Genomic DNA, 19,176 nt, shown 5'->3' with positions numbered 1-19,176 from the left:
AGATCCAGGGCCATCAAAGGAAATGAGCTATGACTGATAAGTGGATTTCATGGGCAGCCCTTTCGTTTGGAGAACAAACGGAATGAAGACAGAATGTCTCTCACAAAATACTACAAGGACATTCTGACAACTTCAGATATTTACAGACCAGTCCAGATTCTAGACTACAATATCAGTTGCAATATATATATATATATATATATATATATATATATATATATATATATATATATATATATATATATATATATATATATATATATATATATATATATATATATATATATATATATATATGTATGTATGTGTGTGTGTGTGTGTGCGTGAGCGTGTGAGTGTGCGTGTGTGTATTATGTGTGTTATGTATGTGTGTTATGTATGTGTGTGTGTGTGTGTGTGTGTGTGTGTGTGTGTGTGTGTGTGTGTGTGTGTGTGTAGGGTAAATTATTGCTGAAAAAGCAGCTGAGTATGATTTATCATGACTGGAGGAAGTTGCTATCTGTACTTGGTATATTATTGGCCTATAAATGTACATCGTAAATGTCTACTGTTTAAATCCAGCTATATTTGCGATGCTCTGGAACGGTTTCTACTGTTAAATATGAAATTAAATGTATATTGATGATATAAGTATTCTTCTATTTGTTTATACAAAGCTTGGGTGAGTTTACCAGGGTGGATCCTCTTCCACTCTTGACATCACAAAACTACTCAACTGGCACCATGATTTATGAATATTGGGATGGGGTTGCTTTAGCTATTCGAACACGGATTTCCTAAAATGTACTATATATTTATCGTTTATGATAATGCCAAATATACACCGTAGGCACCATCTTTCACATTATCCGAATTTCCAGCATTTAAAATGATCTATTGCCCTGTCTTTAAAGCCGATTTAGCACAAGGACCATCCGCTCAAGTTTTTAGCTGCGGTGAACTCAGGATGGAGTTATGAACATTTTCTACTGTACCACTCATTCTAGGATATAGTAACATCAGATAAAGGTAAGAAAAAGGCTAGTCCGGAATTCTCCTTTAAGTGTGTACAGGTGTTCTGCTGCCTGTCTTGGCCAGGTCTCGGTTGAAAAATATATTTTGAATCTCAAGAGAATGGGACTATCCTTTTTAAATATAATAATGTTATGGATGTATTCCGGCTCATCTCTGCTATCAGATGCTAACTCGACAACAGAGTATACTCTGTGTGCACAGAGCCTCTATAGAAAGGAAGCCAGGCAGATGACTCATGGGAATTCCCTGCTGTCATTAACTGGTCACAGGTCATACAACCAGCTGACCACACAAACACAAATGAAATTGTGACAGAAAGGAGAAGCCAAGATACAGCAAAACATGGCCGACACCCACTGTGTGAGCGGAAGAGATTTGTGGCTAATAAGATGCACTAAACCAGTGGCCATTTCCCCCAGCCTAGCCAGGTCTGGCACAACTTGTAGCCTTAAATTGTAGTTCTGTGAGAGTAGCCCTGCATTCTCTCTCATTATCCCCACGGAGTATGGATTGTAAAGGAAGGGAATTTTCCTTTTAGGAAGTTTGCCTTTTACACTTTACATTTTGGGTGGCCTTAACTTTCCCCAGTATTCCTTCCCACCTTTTTAAAACACGAAAACCGATGCCAAGTAAAGGGCCGGTGGCACTGAACAAAACACTGGCCACACATCAGCCTCCTGGGCCACACACCCCCAGGACCTCCACACAGTGACATCATCACTCAGCGCTCCCTCCGGTAGCTCAGCCAATCAGACACAGAGAGGAACTCCCTCCAGTGTGAAGAGGAGGCAGCCCGGCCAGCAGTAATTTGAGAAGTTTCATTGGAGACAAAACAGGGCACAGAGAAAGGCGATACTACTGCTGTGCCGAGGAAAACTAGTCCTCGGCTGCTTCTTCTGGGGAACTCTCTGCGCTTCAGGGGAGGAGGAGAAGAGCGAGGGAGGGAGCTGCGTGGGAGTCCTCTCTGACATTTTATTCTGCTCTCTGGCGTAACATGGGCCATGACAAGTCAAGCCGTCACTCGTGCCTTGTGAAACGTCTCAACCACACATTTTTGGAATTCAGTTACGACCAAAGACACTACTAGGCTATGTCTAGAGCAGTGACTCAACTTTTTTAATTTCAAGGACCCCCCACTATACCAAGGACCGCCACTCGATACGATTTTGCCATCTATGGGATCCCAATCTACACTGTAAAAAGTGTTAATTTCACAAATGGAACCAAATGGACAGTAAGGGGCGAAATGGTTCCATTTTGTTTCCTAACTATCAATTAGCTGGGGACCACCTGAAACGCTCTCAAGGACCCCCGCGGATCCCTTGACCCCGCATTGAGCACCGGTGGTCTAAATGCATTCATTCACCAGCACTGTAGTTTAGTTTAGCTTTTTAAATCACATCCACGCAGACACCCACTGCTTTATTTGCCAGATAACACTGATCATCTCACAGATCAAGCCCATGGTATTCAATAGCATGCATTGATATTAACCCCCCCACATACACACACTAATTCTACACACTTAAAGACCTCATGACATATTGTAGGTCTCAGCTGATGAGGAGTGGCTGTTAACCTCCTATCGATCTGCAGAGCTCATCAAAAGTCTTGAGTGCTTTACATTATTGGACGGAGGCAAGAGGCCGCTACGCACCAACATTGATTGGGGACTTAATTCTTTATGAGTGAATAAAACCACAAACATGCAACTACTGCATGGCCAGGGGAATGGGAATAATGGCGTTTCTGACACTCTTCATGGACTGCAGCATTTTGAGCGGTGCATGCAGTAGAAAAATTCCTGCTGCCTGCAACCCTCAGTCTAAGTAGAGAAATCCACATTATTCTGAACTTTGGGTCTATGGGATGTGTGTGTGCGAGTGGAACCTCAAGGATGACATGTGAACCTGGGGATTTTACTCATCACTGACAAACAGTGTTTTGAGACGCTACAACTTTTAACAAAAAGAATGCGAAAGCCCTCTACTTTCTAACGGCTGACAGACGTTTTTTCCAGGTCGCATTTTTCAATGTCATAAAAATTAAATACTACTACTATCAGGCTAATTAACCTGACACCATTTGTGTCTTCACCTCCAAGTGTTATAACAGCAAAGGGAAGAGAGGAGCAGCGGTGGGCTAATGATTATGAATGATTTGAGAGGGGCGACTTCCCATCACCTCCGCCTCCTGGCATAACCCCCCCCCCCCCCCTCTTCTCTCTGTCTGTCTCCCGCTCTCTATTCCTCTCTCTCTGGGTACAGCGCTGTCGGATGCTCTCACCTTCCCTTTCCCCTTCCCCACTTTGAATTCCTGAGCACATCCCCAGCCACCCCACCAGCAGCACAACCCCCTCCACCTCCAACCTCCAACTCCCCAACCCGACCACCCTCTACCCCCCACCCACACCCTCCCACCACCACTACCACCAAACAGGCTGCGCTCATTACAGCGGATTTGCATGTCTGCTCCAGAGCGCTATGAGAGGAGATGAAACAGAACTCCCAGTGGCTGCCTCTGCCGAGCTTCACTCAACTGACAGAGAGAGCTTCACTTAGGGCCCTAGACACAGCCAGCAAACAAATGCAGGCTCCTTAAAGGGGCCATGCACTGCATTATAATATGCACACGTGCACGGATGCACACGGATGCACACACACGATCCAGTCGACGAGCGAGGACGACGAGTTACCCCCCCCCCCTCTCGCAACCAACCTAAAACAAAAAAAAAAAGAATTTACAATGCACAGTGTTCAGTTCAAATATATCCATGTGCACTGAATAAATTGGAAAAGCAAAATTCTGCCTTCCAGCACACTGCTTCCCTGCGCATTACCAATCAAACCTGCTCAGCAGAGGAGGACGAGACCACACATTACATTACACCAAGGTTCCTGTCCCATCAGTCTCCATTGCCTCTGCGAGATCACATGCCCAAGACAATGATCATTTTTCATTTGAGCATCTTGGCCTCTCTGCCTGTCATTATGGTTTTATTACAGACAAAGCATGAGAAAGCATGCGCTGGTCAAGGGCAAACAGCACTGTATAGGTCAATAAAGCTCCCCATTGCTCTCCTGGGTCTGGTCCTCAACAGGGTTTGGGTTTAACAGCAGAGAGAAGAGAGTGGTGCCATCGCAGAGAGCCGTGCAACCCACACAGCAGATGGGCCACAGCCCAGGGGATGAATTAATATTTCTATAAACCACAGCAACTTACACAGCGCTCTGCTAGCAGGCAGGCTACTATTCCACGCAGCAAGACTTGAACCTTTATGAAAAGGTTAAGTGCCTAACCAACTGGTTCAGAGATGCGACAGAATGCACAATGTCAAGGACGGAGCCAATGCCCTTACCTTATGCCCATGTGAACTCTAGTGTGCGTATTCTGGGCAAGTCATAATAATAATAATAATAATAATAATAGGTGTACATTCTGCAAATATAGGTGTACCTTCGGCGAAAATAGCAGATCTACTAGCTCACAATGTGCTGCAATGGGATGTTTTGTGAGCTTGTAGATCAGCTATTTTCGCCAAAGAGATTTGGTCTAAGGGGAAAAAATTATAAAAGGGAGGGGGACCCCGGATAACGAAAGGTGTCAAAGTACTGATTTTCAAGTTGGCTAGTACAAGTGGAACTCTTTTCATGTCGGTAAGCAACACCAACGTGCTATGGAGTATATTTTCTCCAAAGAGGCTTGTCAGACAGAAACAGCCGCAAATCTATAATCGCAAATGTTTCACAATGCATCTCAGTTACTTGGTCAAGAACAGGTCATGTTTTGCTTAAAAAGCTAAATATGAAATAGCAAAAAAAGCAGAATTAAAAAAACAGAACGGTCCCCTATGCTTCCATCTTCCTCCTCCACATGAGGTGCTTTTGTTTGGGATGACTCACTTGGCGAAAGTGGCACATCATGTGGCATGCAACATGACTCACTGGGAGAGAGGAGGGGGAGAAGGAGAGCATCTACGGAAGCTGTGCAGTCTCCTGACCTGCACTGTGCCACCATCAGCACAAGCCTTGCTGATTTGTAAAGTAGCAAAACGTAGTAAAAAATGTAACTATTACTTATGTGGATCTCTGAATCCACATGGAAACGGTTTGCCTCCAATGTGGATCTCGGTCTTGGCTCCAATGTGGATCTCGGACTCCAAATTTGGCCAAGGTTTCTCTGCGATCACAGCCTCACTGACTTCCATTATAAAATGAAAGTTAAATATTTCAAAAAGAATAAAACATAATTTTGGAGGTACTTCTGTGGCCTACTGACAGCTTGCATAATACAAAGTTTGCTACTGATCGACCCAGCAGTAGCAGAACTACAAGCTGACAACGGCATCGTGATGCGACGTGTTATCTTTATTTCATTTATATGTTTATTTGGACGGGACAGCGCATATTGATGAACAATACATATAAAATGTGGTGTAAATACACCGGATTTAGCAAGAATGCAAATTTCCATCCGTAGTCCCCATACAGAAAACAAGCAACATTACAAAAGGACACAAATAGAGTACAAAAGGGTACAAAAAAGGAGAAAAAACTATTAACAATAAAAATGGCCTAGTTTTGACCAAGAATACAAGAAAGGACACCCAAGAACACTAGAGAAACCTATATTTTAGCCTATTTAAAGTTTGATTGTCCATGATCCATTTTTTTTGTTGGACCAAAACCAGGAAAGCATCTGTGTCACCTTAGATTTTAGCGTTTGCTATTCAAAAATAGCAGATATACAAGCAATCACAGCGCGCTGCGAACTTGTACATCTGCTATTTTTGAACATTTTCAAACAATCTTGAAGTTGTGAGAACTACTGATTTAGAAGGCATTTGTAGTATCGGCCGCAGGTCTACATCTAGGTTAAAAGATGTAAAGGTTGGAAACTCTCTTATATCAGTGGGTAGATTGTAACAAATAGCGCTTCCTTCAACTGAAAAGGAATTTTGCGCAAAAGGTTGTGCGTCTGAACTGCACCTCACAATCCCCTGTGGTGGCGGGCGGCCTCTTGTAGATCGGCTATTTTCAAATAGCTCATGTACCGTACGGTTTCAGTGGTTAAACGGGCATCGATGCTACATTAAATCATTTCGCAAACACCCTTAGGCGGCCACAATTTGTGTTGTTAAACTTATTTAACTACTTTAAACCTGGGGTTCGTATTCTGGGCATGTCATTAGGTGGAAAATGTATTCACGTATGTTTAAAAAACAGCTTGAGAGTATAACAGTATGACCACTGTTATCTGGGTTACATAAAGATGGAGTCAGTTCAGTAGAATGTATTACTGGCATACTGATATTACACACCATACTTTATTGTTAAAACTACAAAGTATGCATATAAAACATAGCCTATGGTAAAATGCTCAGCACTGTATAATTTGGAGTTTAAAAGGCCATTACCACATCATGTTAACAACAGAAATCCAACCGCCTGCCTGCATTCACCAACGCATGTAACCTGGGGAAGGGAATGAAAATGCCTTTACCTTTATTTTTTAATCTATAAATCCATATTTCTATCATAGCATTATAAAGATGGGACTGGAATTGACAGTCAAATTAAAGGGACGGGTTATGAAATGAAATAGAATTTTTACACTTTGAATATCTCTATTGAAGATTACATTCTTTGCTGAGAGATGGCCATTTAGACCATTTATTATTATTGATCGAAATATATAGGCCTATTTTGTATGTGTTTGTACGTTTTGTGTGTCAAAACAAGATAATGACAAACACATCACAAAAGCAGCAAAGATAAAATAAAGATGATGTTGGTTTCACGTTCTCGTGTTTAATTCTCGGTGCAATGCTGTCGTATTAAAATCAGTGATTAAGATGTGATACATGAATACATGAAATACTTCGAAATGCAACGTTGTCACCTGTGGCTGCCTGCAGCACATATTGGATACAGCTGAGCATTAAAGGCATTTCGCTTTTCGGCTGCATAGAAAAGTACAGGAACCCCTGTACAACTAGGCCCATCTAATCAGCTGTCTACTGCAAGACTAACTTGAAGATAACCATGCTCATATAGTCGTATTATTGAGGACTATGAAATGGATAGCACTCCAGTTAACTGTGTTAGTAAACATTTTCTCAAGCTGTTTCCCTCACCATAGGCAACATCATCGATGGTAAGGCTAGTTTGAAGTATTAATCGTGTTAGTGGGACTCTCATTAGCGTAAGTAGTTCATTTAATTATAAGGCTTGTGCTTTGGCTCGTGACTTGTATAATGTACCTCCACCATACATTACAATTTTAAATGTGATATAGCAAACATCTAGTGCATTTTTTCCTATAAACATGCATCACACAAGGAGCATGTTGAATGTACACCATCGCCCACAAAATAAAACTGAAATACAAATCTAATATTGCCATCCTAAAATCTTGAAAATATCAATGTGGTTCACAACCAGCACCTCTTGAATAAACATGCTAAAATCAGGAATGTTTTATCAGGAAACAAAAGGGCAGACATTCTTCAGGCCTAATGTATGTAAATACAGGGATAAACGCAACCCAAGGAACATTCAGTATTAATCTCAGATGCAATCATTTGTTCATCTCCAATCATGAACATTTTTGTCTGAATGTCATTTTAGCTTTAGCATTCTGATAGCAACTGGACTTGCACAAAACGACAGTAATCAGAACAGTGTGAGCTGCCTACAGAATGTAGCGGGAATGGGAGCTGGGTTGTACATCGAGCATTAAAGTCATTAAAGTCCCCGTACACACACACACACACACACACACACACACACAAACCATCCCTAACCCCCCACTGTACCAGACCAAGCACCCCCCGTAGCACTCAGCCTTTCAAACCAAACGCTGCTCTGCCTCCTGCATCTTAATAAGGGGAGGGAAACTAGAAGGGAAGTGAAGGCATGGCATGGCAGACTTTTTGAGGAAGCTGAATAAATGACTGAACACACACCCTGGGGCGGGCATGCCGGGGGGTTTCCAGGGGGTCGGAGTGAGCAGGGCTGATGGTGTCAAGACGAAGGCGGCAGACTCAAACACAACTGACATATCAAAGCAGTGGGAGCCGTGTAGATGGGAAATGGAGCAGCCACGACACAGCATTCAACCTCACAGCTCGTTTCTGCTTCAATGAGACACAACACGAGCAAAATCGGCAATTAGCAATTAAAGTGGAAATGCCAGTCCACGCAGGCAAACGATGCTGTATTCCAAAAATAAAATATAGTAGCAAAGAAAAAGCAGTTAATCTGATTGATCACACGGCCCTTGATCCAACAGTCTTCCAAGTCAACATGAATTCTATGAGGAACTGTTCAATTTGCACCCTTACAGTACAGCGAGCCATCCAAAACAAACTGTTAACAAGCTGTAATTCAATGACGGTGGCATTGATTGGTGAAAGTAAAGGCCTTATCCACACAAACAGAAATCTTAATATTTGACAACCTGGATGAATCGAATACATGAAATAGAAAGCATTACAGACTCTCTCAGTGCTTAAATTGGTTGGTGTTAGCAGAGTCGGTTTGAAGAAAGCCAGTATAGCCTAAAACTCAATCATTTGACTTCTAATGAGATATCAAAGCTGAAATGTCTCCCGTTCGATAATGAATGGGATCCTCTGAGGTAACCGTGCTGACACAGCCGTTAGGGTGCTTCAAGGGTTTAAGTGTATTTTCATAGACTTAGATTATTTACCCTCTGTATTCTCTTGCAAATATATAGGGGAAAAAAAGGAAAAAGAAGATCTCTCTGGCACTCCTCAAAGACTTAAAAAGTAGGTCACTCCGTCTCCTGTGAGTCACAGATCCTGGCAAGAGACCAAGCAGTGCAGGTACGCACGGGAAGACAGGGCTGGAGCTCAAAGGAGCCCTAATGGTATACCAACTATCTCAATTGCGCCATGAAGACAGCTCCGTACACATTATGTCTGATACAAGTCACATATAAAACCACTTCAGCTACAATCTCATACATTGTGTAAAAATAAATCACTTTCATTATATGTGAAAAATAAATTTCCAACATTTCTAATGTTAAACAAATATCAAATCTACAAGCTCACAAAGTGTCACATCACTCACAACTTGTTGCGAGTTCGTAGATCAGCTATTTTCACTATTCGTTGCGCAACAAAGTATTTATACACGTAGGGCTTGTGTGGTCTAAAGTGTTTTCATTCTGCCACAAAACAAAATTCCCTCAGTAAGGAAGACGGCTTCCTCATATTCCCACAAGCCCAGGTACAGTCTCTTTTCCTCTCTAATGGCAAAGGTCATCTCCAGGACCTGTCCCCCGGGCTCAGAACAGCCTTGGCAGGGGGGTCTACTGGGGAGGGATACCACCATGCAGCAGCAGTGTTTGGGGGTTGGCTAAGGGGTGGAGGGGTGACTCAGCCGCGGCTAACCCGCTGTCTGTTACGTAGCCACCTGTAGACAGCCTCCGTTCTGAGGCCGCATTGATCCGCGCGGGTCACGCCCCATTTGCCGGCACACTAACACTTCCTTAATTACATTATGGGCCACTGGCACAGGCCCTGTCGTCTCAGCCACGATGCCCCTCCTCCAGCCAACCTCGCCGCCCTCTCATTCATCCACCCTGAGGGAGAAGCATGCAGGCCAGAGGAAGTATGACTCATCTGAGTAACGAGATGCATTCTTTCAGAAATCTCAACAGACGTGTTGTTTGTGAGTGAGGAGCATGCAAGAGTATATGAGAGAGAGAGGGGAGGGGAGGGAGAGAGAGAGAGAAAAAGGGAGGAGGGGAATAAAAAATACAAAAAAAAAAGAGAATGTGTGGACGAGAACCCTGAAAAGATAGCCGAGATTTGTACGGGAGCTTTAGAGAATGTGACAGAATGAGAGTCAGGAATGAAGAACGAGCGCGTACGCGCAAGAAAGAACAGGAATAAGAGAGAGAAAGGGGGTGGGAACAGTGGGGCAAGAGCGAGTCATCACTCATTGTGTGGGTTTTCTGCTCCACGCAGATCTACAGTACGTTCCCTCCAACTCCACAGAGACAGAGAGAGAGTCCTTGGCTCCTTTCTGGGGTTTTCTGAATCACAGATGGAGACTCCAAGCGCTACAACTACGACTAATCCATCAGGTTGCAGGGAGAAAAAAAGACAATGCAACACAGAGAGAGGGAATTTCAACAAGTCTTTCTGCTGAGCATGCATGAGGGACTGATGAGGCACCGGCAAGGGTATGAAGAAAAATGTCAAATCATAGGGTTGAGACAGAGACATCCAACAGCGCCTTCCCACCCAGGCAGGAACCCATCTGCAAAACTTGGCTAGCGCGGCCACAGATCATGAGCCTCACGCACCACATCACACACAGTCTACAACTTCAACATGGAGCTATTTCTGGAGTGGTCTGCATTAGCATTGTCTGACTTTACGGTGACAAAACACACGCAGGGGCGACGCACATCCTCAGGCCCGCCCGACCACCTGAAGTCACTGGAATATGACCAGCCTAGTGATTTCATGGCAAGCGATCAATCTCCTCCAAGCCTTCTGTCGAAGGAGTAAGAAAATGTGAGGTGGCAGTAAGCCGTGTCCTCAGACTCCACTAACCCATTTAACCTTGCTAATCAGGCTTAGGATTGTGGTCTTAATTAAACCTAACCCACTCTGGCTTTCCTCTCAAAGCATGCTGAGGAATGACATTCAGAGACATTTCGAAGTGATCATAAATCATACACAGTAGCTGCACAATGATCACAGTAGTTGATCAATTGCAGCAGCACAAAATAGAAAATAAGCCTCAAATCTATGCAGGGTCTACATTTTTGCTGTGCTAAATTCTGCTAATATGGTAACAGTAAACGGGCTAGCAGCTTTTATTCGTGTGCGAATTATGCCATCTAACTATATTGATGATATTTTGGCTGTTTACTAAATCCTCTTCTTGGAGCTGAAATTTGAATTTGCTGAAAGAGCATAAGCTAGCCACTGTAGTAATTAAAATAGATACTAAATAGTACGATGAGAGCTCCATTATCATTACTTAAAGCTGTGTAAGCTTAGCAAAATCCTTTCCCTGCACACAGCTCCAAAGTCTCTTAAGAGTGTGAAGCATATAAGCATATCAATTGCTTCCACTGAGCGGAGAACAGAAAAGGCAAAGAGGAGTACTGGCACTGTAAGGGCCTATCAAAACTCAAGGACACAGGATACAATACGATGAATTATTAAATCCTGCCAAGCATTTAGAAGTGAGTTCAGTGCAATTCATTTAGGCCGTGGCTATTCATTAAGAACAGAGTAAGTAATATCTCAAGTGGCACAGCTACACGGCCTTTACATTGAGGTGTTTTGTTCAATGTGTAATTTAGGACCAACTAGAGTAGAATTCTAGAATTCATCTATAGGCCCTTTTCTTTGCACTAGGACTGCAACTATCAATTCTCTTCTTTGCAATTATTCTATCAATTATTCGAATAATCGAGAAGCATGTTTTTTAAATACTTTTAATATATCAACAAAACAATTAACCACTTATTTTATACTTTGTTGCAATTTCTTTAAAAATAAATAGTGAGATTTTGTAGACTTAAATTGGCCATTTTCAACATTTTTTAAATGTTTATAACTTTTTGGAAACTTTTTGCCTATGATATGCCCAAAATAAGGATTGATTATTAATATATTTGATTAAATTATATTTTTTTTATTATAATGAATTCAATCGATTTGTTTCTTTTTTGTATTGATAGATTACAGCAGACTGACAGGAAATTGGGAGAGAGAGAAGGGGAGTGGCACGCAGTAAATGTCGTCTGGATCGGGATTCGAACCCGTGTCAGGCAGCCTATGTGCCCGGATCACTTTGCCAGCCGTCCGGGTCTTAAATCGGTGGTTATTGATTAACCCCTACTTTGCATATTTTTACACTATGGCCAACCTAACATTTATCTATCTATATGCCCTTTTCTTTTTTTACACTATGGGCAACTCAATTCTATAAAACAAAAAGCAATTTAGTATAACAAGATATTGTTTTGCATGAAAACACTTCTGATCCTGTGACCCTGCTACTGGTCTAATTATAAACTTGATATACAGATATTAATCAACTGAATATTCACAGAAGACTTAGCACACAATTTAATCAGCCTCATTGCTGCCATGCGGTTAAAAGAGGAGTCATTGACGCTAACATGTGTTGCAGGAGCTGAATCCACTCGCCTACACCCCCTACCCCCCCCCCCCCTCGCCCACACTTTCTCTGGTGTGCTCATGCAGCAAGCCCCAGTATGGGTAGCTAGTTTCTCTGTAGAAAAAGACCCTAATGATTAGTCAGCCCGAGGAAAATAAATGGCAAGAACACAGTTAAACATTTCCTAGATAAATCGTGTTAGACCAAATGCATCAATAATACTGTCCAGTACGTCCCGAACTAGCTGAATTAAACATCACATGCTTCCTTCATGGGGCCACGATGTCCATGGCTAATTCCTTCCCATAGATTGTGAATACATCCTATAAGGCAAGTTTACAGACACATTCAACAACAACACATCGGAGGAGAAGGGGTGTGGGAGACGCAAGACGACACAAGGAGAGAACTAGGCAGTGTATTGCTGGATGAATAAAAAATGAAAGTGTGGTGCTTCAGTAAATGCATTCTCTCCATCCTGCGAGGAGGGTGGGGGTGGAGTGGAGGCTTGTTTGAAAACTCTGAACCACTGCTGCATTCCCACATTCTCCCGCATCCAGCGAGGGTCTCTTTAAAAATTCATTAATTTATAGCAAAAAATTGATTAAAGCGCCCAGCTGAGCAAAACTCAAAATTTGGCTCCTCCTGAATAACATTAATGATAAAGCCCAGGGGGGTTTTGCCTCAAGAAAGAGTGCAAGCTTTTTTTTCTCACCTTAAAGCACCTTGAGAATAATTTATTTTCAATCATTACTGAAATAATGCATTTCTAATTGTCATTTTTAATTACGCTTTCCTTTGGATGCAAAACAGCTGAGGAAAAACCTGGGAAAAAAACCCTAATTAAAATCCATCCAAGGATCTGCCATTTCCCATGATGCCATGCCAATGTCATTCAATTCACCATTGGATATTTCAGCTTACAGAGCCTCTGTGACAGCTGCTTCAGGCCCCCCCAAAAAACGCCTAGAACTGCAGTTACAGTAATTGCTCTGGCCAGCACTAAATGAGGTTCACTTAAGTGCAATTATCCCCCTCTGATCTCTCACATAGAGACTTCTTTAGCACGGAGAAGTGGGCTCGCACAATATGACTGCAAACAAGATTCAAATTGGAATCAGGGAGGCATTTCCAGGAGATGAATGGCTTCATACCTCATCTGCATTCTAGTGATGCACAGCGTTGCTAATGAAGACTGAGCTAGTCCCTTCTCACCGCAGCGGCTTCCAAGAGAGCAAACTTCACACAGGATTAAAGCAGAGTACGGGGAGAGATTTCTAACAAAACCCATCCAGTTGTTTGGCCTCAGCTAGTTTAGCGGCTGGCTTGTCTTCAACACTGTATGCCGCTGTACAGATGAGCCTGTGTTTGCTCATGCAAGACGAGTAACTTACTGAACGAAAAAAAACACAAAAGCCCTCATGGAACAGACAGTAAAACAGCCACAATAATCGTTTTCCACGGTTTAAGCCCAATATACTTTGTCGTACAATTCACCAACACTGAAAATAGCTAATCTACAACATCGCAATGAGTCTCAACAATGAGATGTGAGCTTGTAGTTCTGCTGTATTTTTTTTTAAAGATTTTTTTAAACAAATTTGAATAATTTCCCAAATAGGGACAAGAGGGTTCAAGTATTTATAAATGTGGTCAGACTGTAAGAAATGTAAAAAACCAAAACAAATCTATCAATTAAATCACAAAAATATATTGTTCTCTGCATGTGAAAGATCACTGTATGCCAATCACAGAATTAAATGGGCTTGTAGCCTTTGGGCTAAAATGAGGTGGTCTCTAATAGGGGTTGCAGGAGAGTGTACCTGTTGGGAGCTGTCCAACTACACAGGGTGCCGGTGATGGGCTTTCATGTTGCCACAGGCTCAACTACCACCAGGAGTCTGATAACTGTGTCTCACGGACAGCCATTTGAATAATCACTTCAACAAGGGGAGAAATTAAAAAGCCTCTCAGTGAGACAGGGCTAGGCACTGGGCCACAGCTGAATTCTAAATGAGATGCTAGTATACGAGAGGTAGAGAGTACCTGCCCTTAATTTGTTAGACTATGCCGATTTGGAGACCCTTGACATCTCTCCAAATTAACCTGGTCATTATTCTATCAAATGATACAGCGCCATCACCCTTAGGCTTAACATCCTCTGTGACAGAAAGACAATGGTGAAACGTAGCTAAGAGTAACCTACATTCTTCACAAAGCTTGCCAAATGACAAAAGTGATTTCATTTCAAACACTGCAACAGCTGCCACATCAAAATTGCATGAGCTGGAGAACAGCTCAACTTTATCAATGCAAGGTGATGCCATCATTCAGCGGCTGTATCCAATGTAAAGGCTTTTGTATACTCTCGCTCCACGAGCACGTACATGCAACGTGCACGAATGCAATCACAAAGTAAAGACCTTGGAGAGGCAGTTGTAGGCTGCAGCACTATTGAGCCGTAGGGCCTTTGAAAGAACACTGCGGGCTACTACCATCCTTGAAGAGAAGCTCTAGAGTCTAGAGCCTATCACTTCTTCACATCCAGGCAAGGAAATGGTTAGAGTGAGGACAAACAGATGCTGGGTCTTTTTCACTTCCTTCACTGCCATTTAGTCTGTTCCAATCTCTGTCTGTTCATCACCACCTTGAAGTTGTTTAAAGCAAGAGATCAATAAGATGTTACAGACCATGTTTGGTGCAAATGCAACAACAACAAAAAAGAAACAACTGTATGAGGAAAAAAACAGTAACGTATGAGGAATTATCACGTTACCAAGTATCTTAGTAACTAACTCGTCTGTGCAATTATATCTTCAAGGGTCAAGGAGACAGCACAGCAGCTGCTAAGAGCACAAAGTCCAGCCTTTATGACCTGTTCATTTACCTAATTACATAGAGAAATGAAGAAGACCCACACAGCGTACAAATCAGCAGTAGATGACAGACACACTGGTGCAATAAGCAGCACATTTTATAAATGTGATGGGTTGGATTAATTGGTTGCACTCTGTGACTACTTTCTAGCAGCAGCTACCCAAGAAAAAAAAGAACGTCTGGATGTTTATTATGCCAATAACATTTCATCATACAATGGCATGGTAGCACATGCCTACTGTAGGTCAACTGTCAAACTGAGAGAGCAAAGATGATTCATAGAGTCAGGAAGTCAAATTAGATGTATAGATAAGGAATGGGCGTGGTAACATAACAGCAAAATACTAAATTAAACTGTTCTAAACTGTTCTACCCCGGATTTCGACCGAGTCTCCTGCGCAAGTGCTGAAATGTTTACCACTGACTGACTGCTTGCTCTGGGGAGAAATTTATGTTTGAATATGTGTCAAACCAGAAACAGGATTGCGTCAAAGGTCGTGTCGGACCAGAGCAGGGATCAAATACAACCACCCCAATTGTATACATTTAATTGTATTACCATAGTCTACCATGCAGATTACAGATTGGACAAAATAACATTTTATTCACAAGAAAATTGCATACTGTAATAGAGCTTTAAGTGTCTTTTCAATAACTGTCATATATAATAAAGCGTATTGTATAAACAAACAGTAGACATTTCAGGGAATCAGAAAGTGTAACAACTGTGTAAGACAAATTTAAATTGAAACTACTATTCACTTTCAACCGGACATCCCTGTTAAGGGAATGTCATTGTCATTATAGGCGAACAAGGCTAAAACCGTTGTGATGTGACATGTAAATTGTCTACTTCTGAAATGTTTTGAGCAGGAATTAAGTTAAACAGAACACTGCTGGTAGAGTCAAATCTAAACTTTAACATGTTTCTTCAAGGCTGCATGCACAGAAAGCCTAGATGATCCAGACAGCGGGCTATAGGTCTGCTATTTAAAGATTGGGTGATTAAGACGCAAACTGGGTCTGACCTTTTAATGTGGGTGCTGACTAAGATAATGGAAATTTTAATTTGTTAGTCGAAGCATAAAATCTACCAGCAAAAGGAGGGCATTCCGCAGGAGGATATTCATAATCTTTTGTGGTTAGGTATAGGTATAAACCCATCTAGAAGCCAAACCAGCTTTAACCTGATTTTCCTTGAAAGAGGAGGCTTACGCTTAAATAGCCTATTTCGAACTATATCCAAGATGATAAATCATTGTCCTGCCCAAATTCTGAGCACAAGCACTGCCTCTCTTCTATATATCTATATCTATATCTATATATACACACACACACACACACATATATATAATCAGGTAGCTCTCGTGCACATCCAGGGTGGAGGTGCTGGTAGGCAAGCTAATGTACATAAGACAGAAAATCTCCCACTGCTTCTCGCACACTCCACATATTTATGTATATAATATACACACACACACACACACACATATACATATACATATATATATATATATATATATATATATATATATATATATATATATATATACATACATACACACACACATACACACAGTATATATTGCATTAAATAACAATACTATGCATACACAGAATTGTGAAATGCGAAAATATGACAGCAAATAGAGACATGCATGCCCAGAGACTGTCTTGTGCACAGACAGGACCCACATTGTACTATACTGTAGACTGTAGAGGTTCACTAACAAACAGACGCAGCTACAGTACACTAGAAATTCAAATGATTGTGGTATATACTACAGTATACATTTGACTAAAACAAGTATACACTTGTTGAATATCCAGCCACACACAGCGGAAAAAAAAAGAAGGGAAAAAAAACTGAGCCTAACATAACATTATCAGCCGGTTTTAAAAGGCAGGGACTAAGAGAATGTTATTAGCTCTCTGACTGACAATAATATTGGACTGACAGACAACCAAACGCATTCCAACAGCTGATGACCAAATACCATCACAGCAGGTCGACAGAGGAGACGATCAGGCATATTATGGAGCTTAATTTACATATATATATAAATATATTAGCCTTGGATCAAGACTATACATGTATTTTATCGATTTAGACATTTGCATATAGATACGAAAGTAAAAGTCAGACTCGATTAAATACATCTATGATAGTCTTGATCCAAGGCTATAAATATATACATCCCATCGCACGATCGGCGTCGCTCGCCGACAAGAACAGATCTTACAAGCTGACGTTGTCAGCTTGTAAGGATCTGTTCTTGTCGGCGAGCAGAGACTACGGACCATAGGCTAAATGAGGCTTTATAACACAGTAGTAGTGGGTCGCTGTAACACAGCAGCAGCAGCAGCAGCAGTAGATTCCCTTTAACGCGGTACGTAGATCCCATGTTTGGTCAGTGACAAGACACACAACACACAAGTTAGCAGGCTGCTAAAGTCAGCTAGGCTAGCTGTCAAAGTTGCTCTGTCAGTTGTCACTGTGCGCGCGCGTGTGTTTGAGCGCGCAGCGAGAGTGTGTGTGTGTGTGTGTGTGTGTGTGTGTGTGTGTGTGTGTGTGTGTGTGTGTGTGTGTGTGTGTGTGTGTGTGTGTGTGTGTGTGTGTGTGTGGTGGATGTTATATGTGTGTGCTAGCAGCAAAAGGCTAGCGCCACCACAGCTGTCAACTTGGGGCAGAGTTATTATTATAGCAGCAGCGGTGGGAAAAAAAAGCCACCTTTTGAAACGGCACTAAAACGTGTTAGAATCTAGAACTCTGTGGTTATAGAATACTGACCCGCCAAGAGAAATGAGTCGTCGCCCAAAAAGCTTGTCCCCGGATGCCCTCCTTTCTCCTTTCTCCTTCTCCCACTTCTCACGACGCACGGGCCTGCTCACGGAGCCTGATCCCCACAACTTCAGTGCGGCTCACTTCCCCATGGAAGTCGTCCATTTCACGGGCCCGAGTTCAACTTCCATTCCCGTGTTCTCTTCTGCTCACTCTCTCTGGGTGAAGGCTGGTGTGTGTGTGTGTGTGTGTGTGTGTGTCGCTGTCTGTCTTAATCCAGCAGGGGAGTTTCTTCTTCTTTTTTGGAACAAGAGACTTCTCCCCCCTTCTTCTTCCAGCTCTTCTTCTCCAGCTAGAAGTGTGTTTCCCCCCCTAGGTGTGTGTTCTTGACGGTTGTCCTGTGTGGAGCCGTGTTGTAACGCTCTTTTCTTCGCCGGTGAACCAGAGACCGTGTCGCCCCTTCTCTCTCTCTCTCACTCTCTCTCCCCCTCTCTCTCTCTCTACTTCTCCGCCTTTTCCCGATCGCCTCTCTCTCTCTCTCTCTCTCTAGACAGCCCAGCCAACATCCGGGGACTCTGCCATTTGGTACACACATAGGGTATTTCTTTGGCCTTGAGTGTCGGCCATCAGGCAGATCTTCCTTAAATGTTTTTATAAGACAAACCAATAGTTCATGGATGAATTTATGTTTTATTGTTCATGGATGGATTATGGACCGGGCCAGGGACCAGGGGCCTTTGACTACCAGGGGCCCCTGAGGGACCTTGGGCTTGGAGGCCGATCGACAACTTATTTATTTTATTGTATTTATATTGTGTATTTGACAGGGACAATACAAAAACACTATGTATCAAGTTATAAAAACATGAAACCGTTGCATTGTGTATGGAGTTTATAGCCAAGGCTAATTTGCAATCCCAGTCCCTAGTTAGGCCTTTCTATACAAAATATCTACCTAGTAAAAAATAATCAATTACAAAAAGGACATGCATGAAGCTCTAAATCTGAACAAGTACAACATATTAGTGTTACAAAGGTTAACGTTCAAATATGTGAGCCACTCAGCCTATGACGTCCGGAACAGAACTAGCGTCTGACAAACAGAGCTGACAAGTACTTTTAGATGTTTTAACATGCAAATAAATATAGTGTAAATACTATGAGTGATGCTCAAACTTTTTAATTTGAAGATTTGTATTTCTGGGACCACAATTTACACTATAAAATCAGCAGTGTTAATTTAACTCTAAAGGCTGTTGTCCTGTTGCAAGGAGTTGCGTTGTGAATCATTGGTGTGGACCACGTGTGGACTGGCCGTTAGAG

The 19,176-nt window shown here is 42.2% G+C and overlaps 1 protein-coding gene across 2 annotated transcripts in view; it reads right to left on the bottom strand.

Moving 5' to 3' along the window:
- Window positions 1-18,373, bottom strand: part of foxj3 (forkhead box J3) — an 85,354-nt gene extending 66,981 nt beyond the window's left edge. For both annotated transcript variants that reach the window (XM_080423279.1, XM_080423280.1), the window contains exon 1: window positions 17,863-18,373. The gene's annotated coding sequence lies outside the window, so the exon portion shown is untranslated. The remainder of the gene's footprint in view (window positions 1-17,862) is intronic.
- Window positions 18,374-19,176: the final 803 nt, after the last annotated feature.

Source organism: Gymnoscopelus braueri (assembly GCF_963280865.1).
Source record: "Gymnoscopelus braueri genome assembly, chromosome: 3".
In the NCBI taxonomy this organism is placed as follows: Eukaryota; Metazoa; Chordata; class Actinopteri; order Myctophiformes; family Myctophidae; genus Gymnoscopelus; species Gymnoscopelus braueri.
Note: the sequence above shows the minus strand (reverse complement) of the source record. Positions and strands in the feature narration are given on the sequence as shown.